The sequence below is a fragment of the Vulpes vulpes genome, chromosome 3 (genome assembly GCF_048418805.1).
Source record: "Vulpes vulpes isolate BD-2025 chromosome 3, VulVul3, whole genome shotgun sequence".
In the NCBI taxonomy this organism is placed as follows: Eukaryota; Metazoa; Chordata; class Mammalia; order Carnivora; family Canidae; genus Vulpes; species Vulpes vulpes.
The window spans coordinates 26,513,697-26,532,122 of record NC_132782.1 but is presented as its reverse complement, the minus strand read 5'-3'; the positions used below and the strand labels follow the sequence as shown (position 1 = coordinate 26,532,122).

General features: G+C 33.7%; 1 long non-coding RNA gene across 1 annotated transcript in view; it reads left to right on the top strand.

Moving 5' to 3' along the window:
- LOC140598192 (uncharacterized) overlaps nucleotides 1–12,727 on the top strand; it is a 49,050-nt gene extending 36,323 nt beyond the window's left edge. The window contains exon 3 of the long non-coding RNA XR_012000347.1: nucleotides 11,455–12,727. This is a non-coding gene — a long non-coding RNA (uncharacterized lncRNA). The remainder of the gene's footprint in view (nucleotides 1–11,454) is intronic.
- The last annotated feature ends 5,699 nt before the right edge of the window (nucleotides 12,728–18,426 follow it).

Sequence of the window (18,426 nt, the reverse complement as noted above, 5' to 3'; positions counted from 1 at the left end):
TTTTGATAAGAGTCTTTTGCTGTACAGAAAGGCACTGCCTTTGATTCCAAGTCAGATGTATGTTTGAATTCAATTTGGCTTTGGTTTTTTCCCGAGGACATCAATGGATGTGCCAAGTGCTTTCTGTGCATTATATCATCAAACCCTCACATCCTCCCATTGTAGTAAATAACATTCATGTTACAAACGAGGAAACAGGTTCAAGGGGTTTAAGTAGCTTACTTAATGGTTAGTGTGGAGCCCATGTCCTTTCCTCTGAACCATGTCTTGTGTATCCATGATATGGCCCATTGTCAGTCAGTGGGCTGAATTTCTTATAAAGAATTACACATGCAGCTTTACATGGAGTCCAACTCCTTATTTCCTTAATCGTGATTTAGGCTTTCCCACAATCCATTACTCAATCAGGTTTTGATCCATTAGTTCTGGAAACCACTATTCCAAACTCCATGGTTTGGATCTAATAACAACTTTGGGTTTCACAGATGGTTATATATATATATGCAGAGAGAGAAAGAGAGAGAGAGAGATATTTAAGGTGACATAATAGGAGATATTTAAGGAGATACATTTACATAAGGATATACGTAAGAGCATATTTATAAGGACATACATATATCCTTATCATTCCAACCTTCAGAAATTAGGAGGAAAAGCCCACATGTAGGGATGATTATTTGGTGGTTAGTAAGTCCTCAGGTACAGAAGCTTGTTACAAGATTTTGTGTGTGTGTGTGTGTAATCACTGATTAGAGAAAAGGTATCTCTGACTTAACATAAATTAAATATGACCACTAGGTTTTTGAAGAGCATTGACTTACTCTCGGCAAGCTGTATGCTTCTGAGGAGTCAGATGAAAGGGAAAAATTGTAACATATCAGTCATCAGCATTTATTTATCATCCATTATGAGCTAACAAGGGAATTTCTGGGAGTATATGTCAACAGGAGTTGGCTAAATTCCAGTCACATTTAACAAGCAATCAACATAAGCAGCTTAAATATATAGCAAATAAGTTGTAATATCTTATTTTCCTATAGTTTCTCAGATGTGCCAAGGCAAGTACCCTTCATATCAACTCTATTTTTTAAACTATCTGCCCTTTACTGTAGTATCCCCTTGAACTGTCGCTATTGTTTCTGGGCTGCCATTTTCAAACCTTTTCTTCCCTTCCGTGAGATTGAGGAGGAATGCTGATGATTCTGAAGAGAGAGCTGTCTCTTTCACATTAATCATTTTTCTACTTCAACATTAATTGCTTAAAAAAAAACCCAAACCAAAAAACTTCACTACCAAAATAGTTTTGTTTGCTTTAGAACAAAAATATTGGGAAGAAAGTTAGGCGATGTATGAGGACTGAGGAAGAGTGTGTGGGTACAGGGGGGAAAAGCACATGACCTAGGCAGAAGACCTAGCTCAAAACTTTCCTGGGTCAGTCTGGGCAATTAATTAATTAATATCTCTGAGCAACAATTTTTAATCTCTATGAAAAATATACCCACTTCAGTGTGGATGGAATGTGTTCTAACTGTAATTACCATGTGAAATCTTTGGATGGAGCTGGAAAGGCAGCAACAAGTAGTCAGAAATTGAGGAGGACTTGGAATCTTGGATGGCCAGGACCCAGCAGTAGCCTACTTGCAGCTATGACAAAGAACAAGACTGTCTGGCCTGTGGGGCTGCAGGGAAAGGTGCATTCTCTAAGAGGAGGGTATGAGCAGAAAGAAATCTCAGAAAACAGCCCTCTTGAGACTTTTTGACCTTCCATGTTTGAGCATGTGCTTGTTCCTAGGACTGTGTTTAAGGTTTGCCAATCTGTATCATTTGATTCTGCTTATAGAAGTGGAAAGCGTTAGAGGGAGTAATGAATGCCATGATGAAGTCTAAAGTGCCATTTTAAGACCCAATTCCGGGAATTGAAATCAGATGATGTTCCCCTAAAATAACTCAGGGCTCTAACATTTGGATATGAAAGGCTTCAGAGAAACCATTTCAGAACTTCTAAAACTCATTCCCCTGGGCTGGATATTTTAGCATCAGATTAAGTAAGAAGAAAAATACATAGATAAACATCTTCAGCACTCTCTTTTAGGGAGCCACACCTTCTCCCATGTCATAAAGATTATGTAGGCCTGGCCAAGTCTTATGCTGCCTAATTCCTCTTCACTCACGGGCCAGGTCCAGGCCTGACCACTCAGGGCGTTGTATCTCCCTGACCTCAGTGGTTGTCATGGGGCTGGCCATGTAACTCAGACTGGGCGATTCAGAACTCTCCAGGTTTCTGACATTTATAATCCTTATGGTTTTCAGAATACTTGCAGCCATGCTGCTGTCACACAGATAAATCCTGTCTGATTTGAAGCAAAGCAGAAGCAAGCAAAACCAGTCAAGTAGGCAAGAAAACCATCCTAATGACATTGTTTAAACAGCTGGATTCAACAAGGGATGTACCTTTTGGCTTCTTGCTCACATTTTTCTGTCATTTGATCTTGAAAAGTGCACTGGCTTTGTACAGTTCCATAGTGTTAAGACACAAATATTTCTCATAGTGTTATATATTTTATAATTTGGCCAAGCAAAAATAAAAGAAATATGTTTTGGCTAAAAATAATTTAATACTGTAGGATTCCTTATCATATGTAGGCCCCGCTGAACTGTTTGCTATTGTTTTAGAAATAACAGATTCGTTTGCCCCATAAAGCCTATTAATATGAAAACTTTTCTCATATAGGTCTTTGTCTTTATCTGATTAAATTATTCAATTGCTTAGGAAAGAAGTAGTTTCTATAGTGATTTCAAACAATTGATCTCAGATGATTTTAGGAAGTATCTCATAGCAAATTAGGAAAATGGGTAGATATTCTTTCCTGGATACATCATTTGACAACTGAAGATAGTTTAAAATGTCAACTAGAAGATATATTATCTCATGTACCTTGAATAGTAGGTTACTAAAGTGCTAAAATTAAATTAAATTAAAATTAAAGTGATTATCATATCTAAGAAGAGTAAAATAAAAATGTTACTTGAAAACAAGAAAATTGTTTTCTTACTTCAGAAAAACTTTGCAAAGGTCTTTAGTCAGAGTAATAGAATTAAGTCATTATATGAGAATGTGAAAGAAGACTAATGGTATTCTCAGAATATAAAACTATAATAAATTGTGAGTTATAAATTCATATCTTCTACTTGTTCATCATAATGATTAACTTTTAAAATCTGGGATGAATAAGCCCAATTAACTCATTTTGATTAGGATTTTGCTCTTGGTTAAAATATTTCAATTCATATCTGCCTTCTTGGGAAAATATTGAGATGCCCAAAGTTTGTGGAACTATCTAATAAATAATCATTTAAATTTTATATTTTTTATAAAATATTGGCAATAGCTTAACTATGACAACAGAGAGAAAAATGGGCCCAGTTTTTAATAATTGAATATATTTTTATATTATATTTTATTTCATTTTTTTGATTAGGTAAACTTAAAATTATATTAACTAATTTTCTAAATTAAATTAATTAAATTTCTAAAAATACAGTGAAAAGTCTACACCATCTTGTTGCCCCATATATCCATTATCTGCCCTATATTCTCCCTCACATCACTACCCTCACATAGACACCACCTCTTCTGGTTTCTTATCTATCCTTTCAGAGTTTCTTTAGGCATATATAAGGAAACAAGTATATAAAGAATCTCAATGTTCCTCTATTTATTACATGTGTTTGAAAACTTTTACCATGCTGTTATTTTTGCTTTTGAAAAATGCCTTCTGTATAATTAAAATATCTTCTGGATAATTAAAAATGTCTTTTGGATAATTAAAAAAACTTTTGTCACCTAGTGATTGCCTTTATGAATATAACTGTATATTATACCATTAGCCCTACAGTATGAATCCTATTAAGAGAAAATAACAAAATAAGAATGTTTTCTCTTCTATCCTGTTGCCTTCTATTCTTCCACCATCTGATATTAGTATTTATCTTCACACTGTTAAAAATGTACATATTTCTATTAATTGATTTGTCAGCTTTAAATGTTACTGACTCCCAGCTATTAGAGACAAGATGATCAACAAATTTATTTACTCTCTATCTTTTTCTTTTATGCTTTCCTTGTTTGAATTAGTTGATCATTTGTACATTTTCAGAGCATATAATATTCACACTCTGACTGTTCACCTTTATCCTTACTTAGATTCAGTGTCACTTCTACAGGTGAATGTATCTCATCATTTCCAGCCTGATTTGGTATTTAATTAATGTTCCATTTTACTTCCAAAATTTTATATTGCATACCACATTACATTTAGTTTTTATTTCTCCTACATTTCCTCCAGTTTGTGACAATTATTTGATCCTTTCCTTTCTTTTATAATCTTGACATTTCAGAAGAATACTGATTATTTTGTAGAATGATCTTATTTTTATTAGTACAATGTTTACTTATGACTAAAATGAAGTTATATATCTCTGGCAAGAAAATTCAGACTCTTCTGCTAAAAGTTCACTTTTTCTATTTGGCATTTTTATACATTAGCCACTGCTATGGGAATGCCTTTTTCTTGATCAAATGGGTTCTTCAAGTTTCCATTTTATTAGTTTTTTTTGTTTTTCTTTTTTAGAATTTGAGGAATATTTGAAAATTTAGGAAAATTTGAAAATTATGCTAAGATTCTAACCTTCCTCATATTTGGCATTTGTATGTATCAGTCACTAATCAAATTAATTCTTCAAATTTCAGTTTCATTAACTTGTTTTCAAATGCGGGTTTTCTTATTTGCCAAATTATACTAGCTAATCAAAAGAACTGTGTCTTTGGTGAAATTTATCTTGTTGTGTCTCAGATGAAGGTAAATGCTGGACATATTTGGATCTGTTGGAAGAATAAAATATCTTTTGAAACTTCCATGCCCAAATACCAGATCTAAGAAGATACTGTATTAATGATAAAAGGAACTTTGCAGTTGTGATTAAGGTTACTGACCTTAAAACTAGGGAGATCATCATTGTAGACTCATGTGGTTAGACTGGGGAGCTCTTATGACCTGTAGCTCTCATTAAGGATCATATAGTTGTTAATGTCATGGACTCCAATAGCCTGAGTTGAGACAGAGTCACAAAACACTCCCACACTTGACACCCTGCACTACTACACCTAGTGATAAAGACCTTTCTTTACTGAAGTCAGTTGATAAAGTCTGGAAATGGGTCACTACTTCTTCAAATATGCAGACATCTATGCAACTCAGAAGAGATCATGAAGAATGAGGGAAATATGACATCACCAAAGAAAAATAATAAACTTCTAGTAAATGATACAAAGAAATGGAGGTACATAAAGTAACCAAGAATTCAAAATAGTTGTTCTAAAGATGCTCAGAGAACTCCAAGGAAAGATAGATAAAAAAATTTAAGGACTTTGGGAAAACAATACAAGAATGAAATGATAATTTCAAATACAACACAAAAAGACATTAAAAAAAAAAAAGGAAGCTTGAGAGCTGAAGAATACAATGACTAAACTAAGGAATAACAGAGAACTTCAACAGGAGACTTGACCAAGCAGAAGAAAGAATGTCAATTCAAATACAGATAATTTGAAATTATTCAGTCAGAGGAGCAAAAATAGATAAGGAATAAAAAGGAATGAAGAAATCCTATGGAGCTTCTAGGATACCCTTAAGAAAAACAATCTCCACATTACTGAGTCCTGAAAGGAGAAGAGAGAAAGGGGAAGGCAGATATTTAAAAAAATTATAGCTGGGAACTTCCTAAATCTATGGAGATATTTTGTTTTTTTGTTTTTCAGGTTTTTTTAAAAGCTAGTTAAGTGAAGCATGGGAGTGTAGATGGAACAAAAAAAGAATCTGTAACTGGCTGTGATCAATTAATTGTAAATACCACTAAAGTTGGACTAGCCACCGGGGGGAGATTTGGACAACCACGATCATAAGGTCATAGGTCCCCAAACAAATTCAACTTGATCTCCCAGATACATCATAATAAAGTTTCAAAAATCAAAGACAAAGTGAGAATCTTTAAACAAGCAAGGGAAAAGCTTTATCTCTTAGAAAGGAACTCCCATAAGGTTCTTACCAGATTTCTCAGCAAAAACTTCAGAGGCCATGAGGGAGTGGGATGATATATTCAAAATGCTACAAGAAAAAGAAGACCTGCCAACCAAAAATACTATATCCAACAAAGTTGTCCTTGATAAATGAAGGAGTGATAAGGACTTTCCCAGATACACAAAGCCTGAGGAAGTTCATCATTACTTGCCTTACAAGAAATGCTAAAAGGAGTTCTAGAAGCTGAAATAAAAGGACACTAATCAGTAACATAAAAACGTGAAAATATAAAACCCTGGAAGAGATATGCATATCATCAAATTCAGAATTCTCCAACGTTGTAATATGGTGATATATTTTTTTAAAGATTTATTTATTTATTTATTCATGATAGACAGAGAGAGAGAGAGAGAGAGGCAGACACACAGGCAGAGGGAGAAACAGGCTCTATGCCAGGAGCCTGACGTGGGACTCGATCCTGGGACTCCAGGATCGCACCCTGGGCCAAAGGCAGGCGCCAAACTGCTGAGCCACCCAGGGATCCCCTAATATGGTGATATTTTAAATACCCATACCCAACTCTAAAGGTTAAAGAACAGAAGTATTATAATGGCTATGGCTACAATAATTTGTTAGTGAATACACAATATAAAAATATGTAAATTGTGACATCAAAAACAAAATGTGGGGGCAGGGAGAAGTAAAAGAGTTTTTGTATGCAATCAAAGTTAAGATGTTATCAGCTTAAAATAGCCTGTAATAAGTTTTTTATGTAAGCATCAGGGTAACCACAGAACAAAAACTTCAAGTAGATTCACACAAGATAAAGAGAAAAGAATCAAAGTATACCACTATGGAAAATCATTAAGTCACAAAGAAGACAGCAAGAGAGGAAGAAAACAACAAAGGAGCTTGAAAATAGCAGAAAAAAATGTCATTAATAAGTCATGATCGATCAATAATTACTTTAAATGTAAATTGATTAAATTCTCTAATCAAAAGATATAGAGTGGCTAAACAGATTTAAAACAACAACAACAACAACAGCAAGACCCAATTATACGCTGCCTACAAAAGACTCACTGCAACTTTAAGGGCACCCAGGGGCTCATAGTGAAGGGATGGAAAAATATATTCCATGCAAATGGAAACCAGAAATGAACAGAATTAACTATACTTACATCAAATAAAATATACTTTAAGTCAAAAACTGTAAGAAGAGAAAAAGGAAGACATTATATATTGAAAAAGGGGTCAATTTATTAAGAAGAGATAACTGTAAATATATATGTACACAACATGCACCTAAATATATTAAGCAAATACTAAAAGATCTGAAGGGAGAGATAGACAACAATGCAATTAAAATAAGGGACCTTAATACTCCACCTATACCAATGGATAGATGACCAAGACAGAAAATCAATAAGTACACATTGAACTTGAACTATACTTTAGACCAAATAGACCTAACACATATATAGAACATCCTATCTAACAGGAGCAGAACACACATTTTTCTCAAGTGCATGTGGAACATCCTCCAGGATAGATAATATGTTAAGTAACAAAACAAGCCTTAGTGAATGTAAGAAGTCTGAAATTACACCATGGATCTTTTTTGACCACAATGAAATGAAACTAGAAGTCAATTACAGGAGGAAAACCAGAGATATTCACAAATACATGGAAATTGAACAGCACATACCTGAACAATCAATGAGACAAAGAAGGAATTAAAAGGGAAATAAAAAAAGAAATAAAAGGCATCCAAATGGGAAAGGAAAAAGTAAAATTATCTGTATTTGCAGATGACATAATATTATATATGGAAAACTATAATGACTCCACCAAGAAACTGTTAGAACTAATAAACAATTCTGTAAAGTTTCAGCATACAAAATTGATGTATGAAAATCAATAGTGTTTCTATACACTAACACTATCTGAAAACAAAAAATAAAGAAAACAATCTCATTTATAATAGCATAAAAAATACTTAGGAATAAATGTAACCAGGGAGCAAAAGATCTAAACTCTGAAAACTATAAGAAATTTATGAAAAAACTGAAGAAGACACAAATAAATGGGAAAATGTTCTATGTTCCTGGATCAGAAAAATTAATATTGTTAAAATATCCATACGATCCAAAGTGATCTGCAGATTCAATGCAATCCCTACCAAAACTGCAATGGTATTTTCAAAAAAAAAAAAAAATCCCAAGATTGTATTAGACTACAAAGGACTCCAAATAGCCAGAGCAATCTTGAGAAAGAACAAGACCACAGGTATCACACTTCCAGATTTCAAACTATATCACAAAGCTAAAGTGATCAAACAGTATGGTACTGGCATAAAAATAGACACATAGACCAATGGGTTAGAATCGAGAAACCCACACATATATGGTAAACTAATATTTGACATGGGAGCCAAGAATTTACAATGGGGAAGGGATAGTCACTTTAAATAATTTTATTAAAAATGGAAATTCACATATAAGAGTATGAAATTGAAACACTCACAAAAGTTGACTTGACATGGATTAAGGACTTAAACATAATACTTGAAACCATGAATTCCTAGAAGAAAACAGGGAAAAAATCTTTGGTCTTAACAGACCTTTGGTCTTAACAGGTCTTTTGGTCTTAACAGTAATTTTTTGGATATAACACCAAAAATACAAGAAACAAAACCAAAAATCAATAAGTGGGATTATATCAAACTAGTCTCTACACAAAGGAAATAATCAATAAAAGGAAAAGGCAACCTTTATAATATTTGTAAACCATCTCTCTGATAAGGAGTTAATGTACAAAATATACAAGGAATTCATACAACTCAAGAACAAAAAATCTAATAATATAATTGAAAAATAAGTAAAGGAAAACCAATATTATTAAAATGTCCATACTTCCCAAAGCAATCTACAGATTTATTGCAGTCCCTATTGAAACACCAACAGCACTTTAACAGAACTAGAAAAAGTAATACTAAAACTTGTATGGGACAACAAAAGATCCCCAATAGCCACAGCAATCTTGGGAAAGAAAAACAAAGCTGGAGATATCACAATCCCAGATTTCAAGATATACTATAAAACAGTACGGTACTGACAAAAATAGACACATAGTATCAATGAAACAGAATAGAAAGCCCAGCAATAAATCCATCCTTAAATGGTCAGTTAATGTTACAACAAAGAAGACAAGAACATACAATGAGAAAAGAGTCTTTACAACAAATGGTGCTGGGAGAACTGGTCAGCTACATGAAAAAGAATGAAACTGGACCACTTTCTTAAACCATACACAAAAATAAACTCAAAATGGATTAAAAATTTAAATGTGAGATCTGAAACCACAAAACTCCTAGAAGAGAACATAGGCATTTGTATATGTTTTCTCATGCAAGGAAAACAAGAGCAAAAATAAACTATTAAGATTACACCAAAATTAAAAGCTTTTTCCCAGCAAAGGAAGCCATCAACAAAATGAAAAGGCAATCTAGTGAGCGGGAGAAGATATTTTCAAATGATTTATCTGATAAGGGGCTAATACCTAAAATATATGAAAAACTTATACAACTCAACGCCTCCCCCCCCCCCCCAAAAAAAATCTGGTTAAAAATGGGCAGAGGACCTGAACAGACATCTTTCCAAAGAGGACATTACAGATGGCCAACAGACAAATGAAAAGATGCTCAACATCACTATTTGTCAGGGAAAAGTAAATCAATATCACAATGAGATATCTACCTTACACCTTTCAGAATAGCTAGAATCAAAAAGGCAAGAGATAACAAGTATTGGTGAGGATGAGGAGAAAAACAAACTTTTGGGTGCTGTTGGTGGGAATGCAAACTTGTGCAATTACTGTGGAGGTTTCTCAAAAAATTGAAAATAGAACTATCTCATGATCCAATAGCTCCAATCCTGAGTATTTACCTAAAGAAAACAAAAATATTAATTCAAAAAGATGTATGTGCTCCTATGTTTATAGCAGCATTGTTTACAATAGCCAAGATATGGAAGCAATTTTGGTGTCCATTGATAGATGAGTGGATAAAGAAGATGTGATCTATCTATCTATCTATCTATCATCTATCTAATGAAATACTCCACAGTCATGATAAAAATGAGATCTTGCCACTTGAAACAACATGGATGGACCTAGAAGGTACAAAACTAAGTGAAATAAGTCAGAGTAAGGCAAACACGGTATGATCTTACTTATATACAGAATCTAAAAAAACTTCAGTCATAGAAACAAAGAGGAGAATGATGGTTGCCAGGGCTAGGGCTTGGAAAACGAAGATATGTTGGTTAAAGGATAGAAACTTCCAATTATAAGATGAATAATCGGGTGGATCTAACCTACAGTATGGTGACTATAGCTGACGATACTGTATTGTATACTTTAAAGTTGCTACGAGACTAGCTCTTAAATGTTTCACCATAACACCACCACCACCAACATTAACAACAACAGAACAACAGCAACGAAATGGCAATTGTGGGAGGTGAAAGATGCATTAACTAACTTTATTGTGGTAAACATTTTACACTACATATGACATCATATTGTCCTGTTTAAATTTATAAAATATTTTATGTCAATTGTATCTTCATTAATCTGGAAAGAAAATGAACTGGCATTACATCAGTTTAAATGCTTATTTGACTAAAGGAAGAAAGGTCACTCAAACTTATTGACACACAAAACTTAGAAAACATTAATGCAGATCAGATGAAAACTGAGAAAAAACATTCTGCCATGAATTTGAAAACAAAGGCTTCGTAAGGCAACCACTTCTTTAAAGGAAAACCAAAAAGCAGAAACAAAAAAGTAAGGAAGATGGCAAGGTAAAATAAGATGGCCAGAAGAACTTAAGAAAAAGCAGAAATGAAAAACAAAGCCATCACAGAAATGCAAAGAACAGGAACAAGGGAAAATAGACATATGGTTTAGATGCATACAATTTAGAAATAACAAAACTGATCTAAAGAATTAGAGAAAGATGGTAATATTGAAGTGAGGCAAATAAAAATGTAACATTGCATAATTAGACTCCCAAGGAATAAAGATATAACTCAAGAAAATCTTGGTGAAATAAAAGATTTGAATCCATATAATGAAAGAAAACATTGTGTGCCAGGGGAAAGTAATCCAGATGGGACTTTATGGACAAAGAATGAATCTTTTGGATATCTAGTCAAAATGGTTAAGTTATATATATAAGGGAGAAAAATCAGGTTGACCTCAGATTTCTCAGGAAATTCAATTTTAGAAGGTAGTGGAACAAATCTTACAAGATCCTCAAATAATGTGTGACCCAATAATTTTCTTTTTCTTTCTTTTTTTTTTTTAATGATAGGAACACAGTGAGAGAGAGAGGCAGAGACACAGGCAGAGGGAGAGGCAGGCTCCATGCACCGGGAGCCCGACGTGGAATTGGATCCCGGATCTCCAGGATCGCGCCCTGGGCCAAAGGCAGGTGCCAAACCGCTGCACCACCCAGGGATCCCATGACCCAATAATTTTCTAACCAACAAAACTGTTCTTTAAGATTAAAGGCTAGAATGAACTGTTTTGAACATGAAAGAATTCCGAGTATATTTTTCTATCTACCCTCCTTTTTTTTTCTTTTTAAAATTTTCTTTAAATAAATTAATTTTTATTGGTGTTCAATTTACCAACATACAGAATAACACCCAGTGCTCATCCCGTCAAGTGTCCCCCTCAGTGCCCGTCATCCATTTCTCCCCATCCCCCGCCCTCCTCCCCTTCCACCACCCCTAGTTCGTTTCCCAGAGTTAGGAGTCTTTATGTTCTGTCTCCCTTCCTGATATTTCCCACACATTTCTTCTCCCTTCCTGCAGGAATCTACTAGGGAATAAATAAAAACATTGTTTGAAGACCATATGAATGTATAAAAAATACTATCAGTTGAAAACCTACCACATAAAAGAATATTCAGTAAAGGGGTGGGACGTAGAATTAATACAGAGAAATCAACAGTTTTTATTATACAAGAAACAACTATGAAATAATAGAACAAATCACTCCAGATATTATTTTAATACCCAGGAATAAACACATCAAGAAATATAAAACATATATTCAGAAAACTTCAGAATGCTTTTGAAGGTTATAAAAGAAGAACTGAAATAATGGAAAGTCACACCAAGGTTTTGACAGGAAAATTCAAAATCATAAAGTTATCAATTCTTCATAAATTATAAAGTAAAGCAATGTAAATTTCTTCAATTCTTCATGATGTAAATTTAAAATGATCCAATAAGAATACCAAGTGTTTTTAAACTATTGAAAAATTGATTAAAATGTTTATATAGAAAAAGTATACAAACAGGAATATTGAGAAAAACTGACAAAAGGAGCAATACTGGTAGCAGCTAGATTTCCTGGTAGTAAAACACTTTATGTCTCAATAACTCAAGAATGTATATGTCAAGGGGCACCTGGGTAGCTCAGTTGGTTGTGTGAGCCTTCAGCTCAGGTCATGATCCCAGACCCATATTGGGTTCCTTGCTCAGTGGGGAGCCTACTTCTCCCTCTCCCTCTGCCTGCCACTCCTCCTGCTTGTGCTCTCTCTCTGTCAAATAAATAAATAAAATATTTTTAAAAAAGGAATGTGTATATCAGTAAGTAAACAGCTATAAATAAATGATACTAAAATCTAGTGTGTTACAAAGGGCTCTCTCAAAACAGGAGGGTAAAAGTGGATTGCTTAATAAGTGGTCTTGGGACAACAGGTTGCTTTCTGGTACATATTATGATATATTCCAAATGCATCAAGAACTACCTATAAAAAAAGGACGCCCTTAAATTCCAGATGAAAATTCAGTTTTTAATAGGAAGGCTTTTCTAAGTTGGAATCAGAATCCAGAATTTACAATAAAAAAGATTAGTAAATTTAGAAACATAAGAAGAAAAAGAATTCTTCATGACAAAAAAAAAAACACACACACAGTAAATCAAAAGACAAATTGCAAACTTGGAAAAATTCTGCAATCCTTTATTACGAGCAATGAGTTAATCTCACCATGATACAGAAAACTCATGGAGCTCAGCAAAAGACTGATAATCCAAAATATAAGAAGCCAAAAAATATTAACAGATAGCTCACACTTAACAAAATACAAATAATTTAAAAACATATAAAAAAGTAGTAACTTCACTGAATATTAGAGACATGGATATAAAAACTACTCTAGGGCCATTTCTTCTGTCATACTGGCAAAGTTTTGAGCTTTATGTTATCTATTGGTAACAGGAAACAAGCACTACTATTCATTGCTCTTAGGGATATGGATAACTTTATATAAAGGGCAATTTGACAGCATTTGTCAAAATTATAAACATACATTTCCTTTTGAACCAGTAACTTTATTTCTCACAGATGAATCCTTACAGATGTGAAATGACAGATGTAGAAATCTGTAGGGTATATTGGTTAAATGTATGTGGTACATCCATAGAATGGAATATTTCTCATTTGTTAAAAACAGACAAGAAAGTGCTCTGTGTATTGACTTAGAAAGTTTTTAAAGAAATAGTGTTAACTGAAAAAGTAAGGTATGTTACTATTTGTGTAAATTGAGAAAATGAATATATGTATTCATTATATAAAACAGTTGTTACTGGGAAGGAAACAACTGGGAACTGAGTGGATGGAGATAATCTTGAAAGGAGTCTTCACTGTATATCTTTCAAACTGTAATTTTTTGATTATGTGAATTATCTATCATATATTTAAAAGTCCAAATTAAAAGAAATATTGATATAAAGTTCTCTTTTAAAAAACCCACAACATGATTTCATTCAATCTGAAATCATGCAGAAATGCAAATTTTTCACTAAGGTGAAAGCAATAGCAAAGACCACAGCTCCATCTCTTGTGAAAACTTCTCTCTGCCATCTCAAACTTCAACCATATTTCCCATCCCAAACCATTCTTTCTTAGCTTTTTCACATGTAAGCTGAAAGCAGCCTCTTTTACCAATCCGTGGGAAGTATCAAGAATGAAGCTAGGAAGCCACAAAGTCTCAGCTGGAGCTAAGAATCAATGAGGAAATACTGAAATTGTCTAGAAATACACATTCTGTGAAAAGTTGGTACAAAAGGAGAATGTGCTTTGTTGGGGTTTTGCTGGTTCAGTGATATTTGGTTTGGGAAGGCAGGTACACACGTAGTGCTAAGTATCATTGAGTCCCACGGTGAGAAGCTTGTGTTGAAGACCCTTTTCAGGTCTCTTTTAATTTTAGTTACATCAATGAGAAAGTCTTGGTTTGGTGTTAATGCATCTCTTATATTAGCCTTATAGCCTGTGATTTTTCTATAATTGTTTATTAATTCCAGGAGTGACTTTTTTGATTCTTTGGGATTTTCTATACAATCATGGCTCTGTGAACAAAGATTTCTTTCTTTCTTCCCAATCTGTATACATTTTATTTCCTTTTCTTGTCTTATTGCATTAGCTAGGACTTCAGAACAGTGTTGAGCAGGAGTAGTGAGAGGGGACATTCTTGGCTTATTTCTGACCTTAGAGGGGAAATTTCTAGTTTCTCACAATTACGCATGATGTTAGCTGGAGGTCTTTTGTAGATGTTCTTTGTGAAGTTAAGGAGGTTCTATTGTAGTTACCACTATATTCCTAGTTTGCTGAGATTGTGTGTGCGTGTATGTGTGTGTGTGTGTGTGTGTGTGTGTATGTTTTAGTCATAAATGGGTGTTGGATTTGGTCAAGTGCTTTTTTTGTGCATGTATTAATATGATCATATGATTTTTATTCTTGTTGATGTGATAGATTACATTAATTGATTTTTGAAGGTTGCAAACCTGGGATAAACTCCACTTGGGCATGGTATAGAAGATAAAAAATTCTAAAAAGAACAAAGGAATTTACTACTGATGAAATGAAAAAGTCTGTCTTTTTTTTTTTTTTCATTCAAGATGTTGTTATGTATCCCCTTCTCTTCTCCTCACAATCAGAATATGAGAACATGTTTTCAGAATGAAGGGTATCTATTTGATTTATTCTTCTAAATTTTTTTTTCTTCTAAATTTTAAAATTTAGATTATGCTATTAATGTCCTTTAAGTTCCATGGTTTGGTGCTACTTATAATAATTGTAACTGCCATTTACTTTCACATAGAGTGACATTTTATGCTTTTTTATTTTGCACCTGTTTTAAATATTTCTGGAACAGGTTCAAATCATATGATGAATGTAGTAATTAAGGGTGTACTAAAGATGAATCATCATCCATATATGCTACATGAATTTTGATCACTCTAATATGTCACTGCTGTTAAAACAATTCATTTCACTTCGTCAAGTATTTTGTAGACTTTTATTTTCTTTTAGTTCTCAGATTAGAAAGTTGTTTTTTTCTCCTCTGAATACCACAAAACATCACCCATGTGAGATGAGGATTTTACATGATAATGGTGACACCTGCAATTCTTAGTATCACAGAAAATGGTAATAGGATTACTTTCATGGCTATAAAAGTGACAGTTGAAAACCTCTTTCAGCAAAGCAGGGCTCTTCTGTTACTGCTTGATTTGTTTCAGTTGTTTATGCTCTTCAATCTACCCTGTTCCTGGAGTAATTTTCATTTCCTCCAATACTTATTATCTTAGTATTATGAACATATTGGAGATGGTCATAGTACATCCTCTGTTTTTGATCTCTTCTGCAGAGAAAGTCTCCTGAGAGAACTCTTTGGGATAACTGGATTTTCCTATGTCTGGTTCAAGCTTCATTGGAGTTATGTTGGTATGAGGTCACACTGTACCCAAATAGAGGCTCTGTACCTCAATTTATCTTCCATTTATCTAACTTGCCAGTTATACTTGTACTCTACATTCCCTCTGCAAAATAGAACCATGCTCAGAGCAAGCCGAATGTGGATAGCTGAGGATTGCGCAGTCATGCTCTGCTTCTCCTTGGATAGTCAAATACTTACCTTAAGTCAGGGAGCTTGTCCCCACATTTTACTTAGGACAGCTTTTTTGGTAACCACAATAACATAATTTTATTTAATTATCCCATAAGCTGACAAGAGTGAAAGGAAAGTGATGTCTCCATGACAACTAAACTGAATGCTTTGGAAAGACTCAGTTAAAAAGGTTACTTCAAAATCTTGTTAGGTTAAGTATTGGCAAGACAACAGTAAAAACATTAGAAAATAATTATACAATATTAAATGATTTCCTATTGAGATTATTCTGAAAGACTGCATTTCTGAGATTTCTCTTCATATTAAAAAAATAAAAATTGGAAATCCTAGACTGCATTAGGAGTGTGGTTCATGCAGGACATCATGCAAAACTACAGTCACTAGAGTGCCAGGTGGTGGATTTAGAGTTACAGAAGTTTGGGCTCTACATGAAAAATCTAGAAAATGAATGTATGTTTGTATATTTTAAATTCAGGTAAAATGTCTATAGTACATACATAATACTTTTTGATAATTCACTCTTTACATCAACTGGTTTTGATTAACTGACCAGCTACAAATGCTGACAGGTCAGATAAGATTTTTTTTTTTAACATTTTATTTATTCATGAGAGACACACAGAGAGAGGCAGAGACACAGGCAGAGGGAGAAGCAGGCTCCCTGCAGGGAGCCTGATGTGGGACTCGATCCCAGGACCCTGGGGTCATGCTGTGAGCCAAAGGCAGAGGCTCAACCACTGAGCCACCCAGGTGCCCCTGTCAGATAAGATTTTTACTGAACTTGAACTTGAATGGCTGTCTTTTTAATCCTTCCATGTGGACCTAAGGTTTTCGAGATAGGTAAATGTGTGTCTCTGGAATCAATATTTTGTTAATATTCAGGCAAACAGATTAGAAAGATTTAAGAGATAGCTACAATAAGGGCAGAATGGCATAGGAGTGGGAACAAAGTGAGAAAACCATGGATCTAGCAGTCCTGTTCTTCCTATTCCCTCCGGAAGAAATCCACGACTCAAGTCCAAAGTTAATAGTCTCCTCTTTCCTCCATAATGTCCTTTAATAAGGGACAAAGACTTTCATGTTAATATTAAGGATTTTCCAAATGCAAAGTACTAGACATCACATCAGATGTTTTTATTTTACCATGAATGAGTTTTTAGGTTTTGTATAGATGACTGACAGTGGTGGGGGGTCCAGGAAGTAAAGCACAAACATGAGGCTGGAGTAGGGTGGGACAGAGTGTACCTTCTTTTTTTTTTTTTCTTCAGAGTGTACCTTCTTAATCCAGTATGAGGTGAGGAAAATCTCCTTGACTACATGGATAAAGGTATTATTTTCAAAACTGTCCATGTAATCAATTGCATATTGTTGGCCTGAGCCACGAAAATCTTACTCATGTTGTAATATCTATCCATTTCATGCCGACCTGCTATCACACTGACATTTCAGTCTTAACTATGTTTGAGTAAGTCTATTCATCATGCCATTTTAATTTTAAGTTGTTTTGGTTGTAGCAAATGGAGCCAACATGACATTTATTTTTATTTGTAAGCTAGCATGATTGGAAAGTAAGTGGATACTAAGTGGAATACTTAGTAAGTGGAATACTACCAAGTCGCATGGTTTGATTTTACCATGATGTCATAAAATTATTTTCCTTTTTCTTTAGTTTCTGGAGAAAAAAATATGTCTTTTATTTAATAAAGTAAGAAATTTAGAAAGAAACAAAGCAGTATTGGTACTATATAGTAGTCATAATTTGAGATAGTTCTATATCATAAAATTGATCCTTTTACTTAAAATTGAGGGGACCTATGTAAACTTGTGTGTTTATAAGAGTAATACTCTTTTAAAGTGAAATTTGAATGGCTATAAACAATTTTTTGTTGTATTCTATTTGCTTTCAGTTATAGAGATACTTGAAAAAATTATTTAACTTTGCAAAACTGGGAAATTACTAAGTCAGTCTACAATCCAGTTGGGCAAAAGAGCTGTGGAAGAAAGAAGGCATAATTTTTCAAGGTAAAAGAATATTGCTTTTTGTGCTTTTTTTTTTTAACAGAGCTATCCTATCGCTAGAAGGAGAAAAAAGGCAACTAGAGCAACAGGGGCATAATTACAAATTAAAAGGGAAAAATAATTATGGTGATCTTTAAATTTGTTGTCAATTATTTAAAATGAAAGCTTTAAGCTTGAAGTTATTCTTCTATTAACTCAGGTGAATCATAAATCTTGCAAAGTTCATAGTAAAAATCTCAGATTTTGTATACTTGGCTCCTAGGATAAAAGTGGTCTGGTTAAAATATATTGGCAATTTAAAATTTTATTTTCAATGATGGTACAGTTGAAGAAAGCCAACT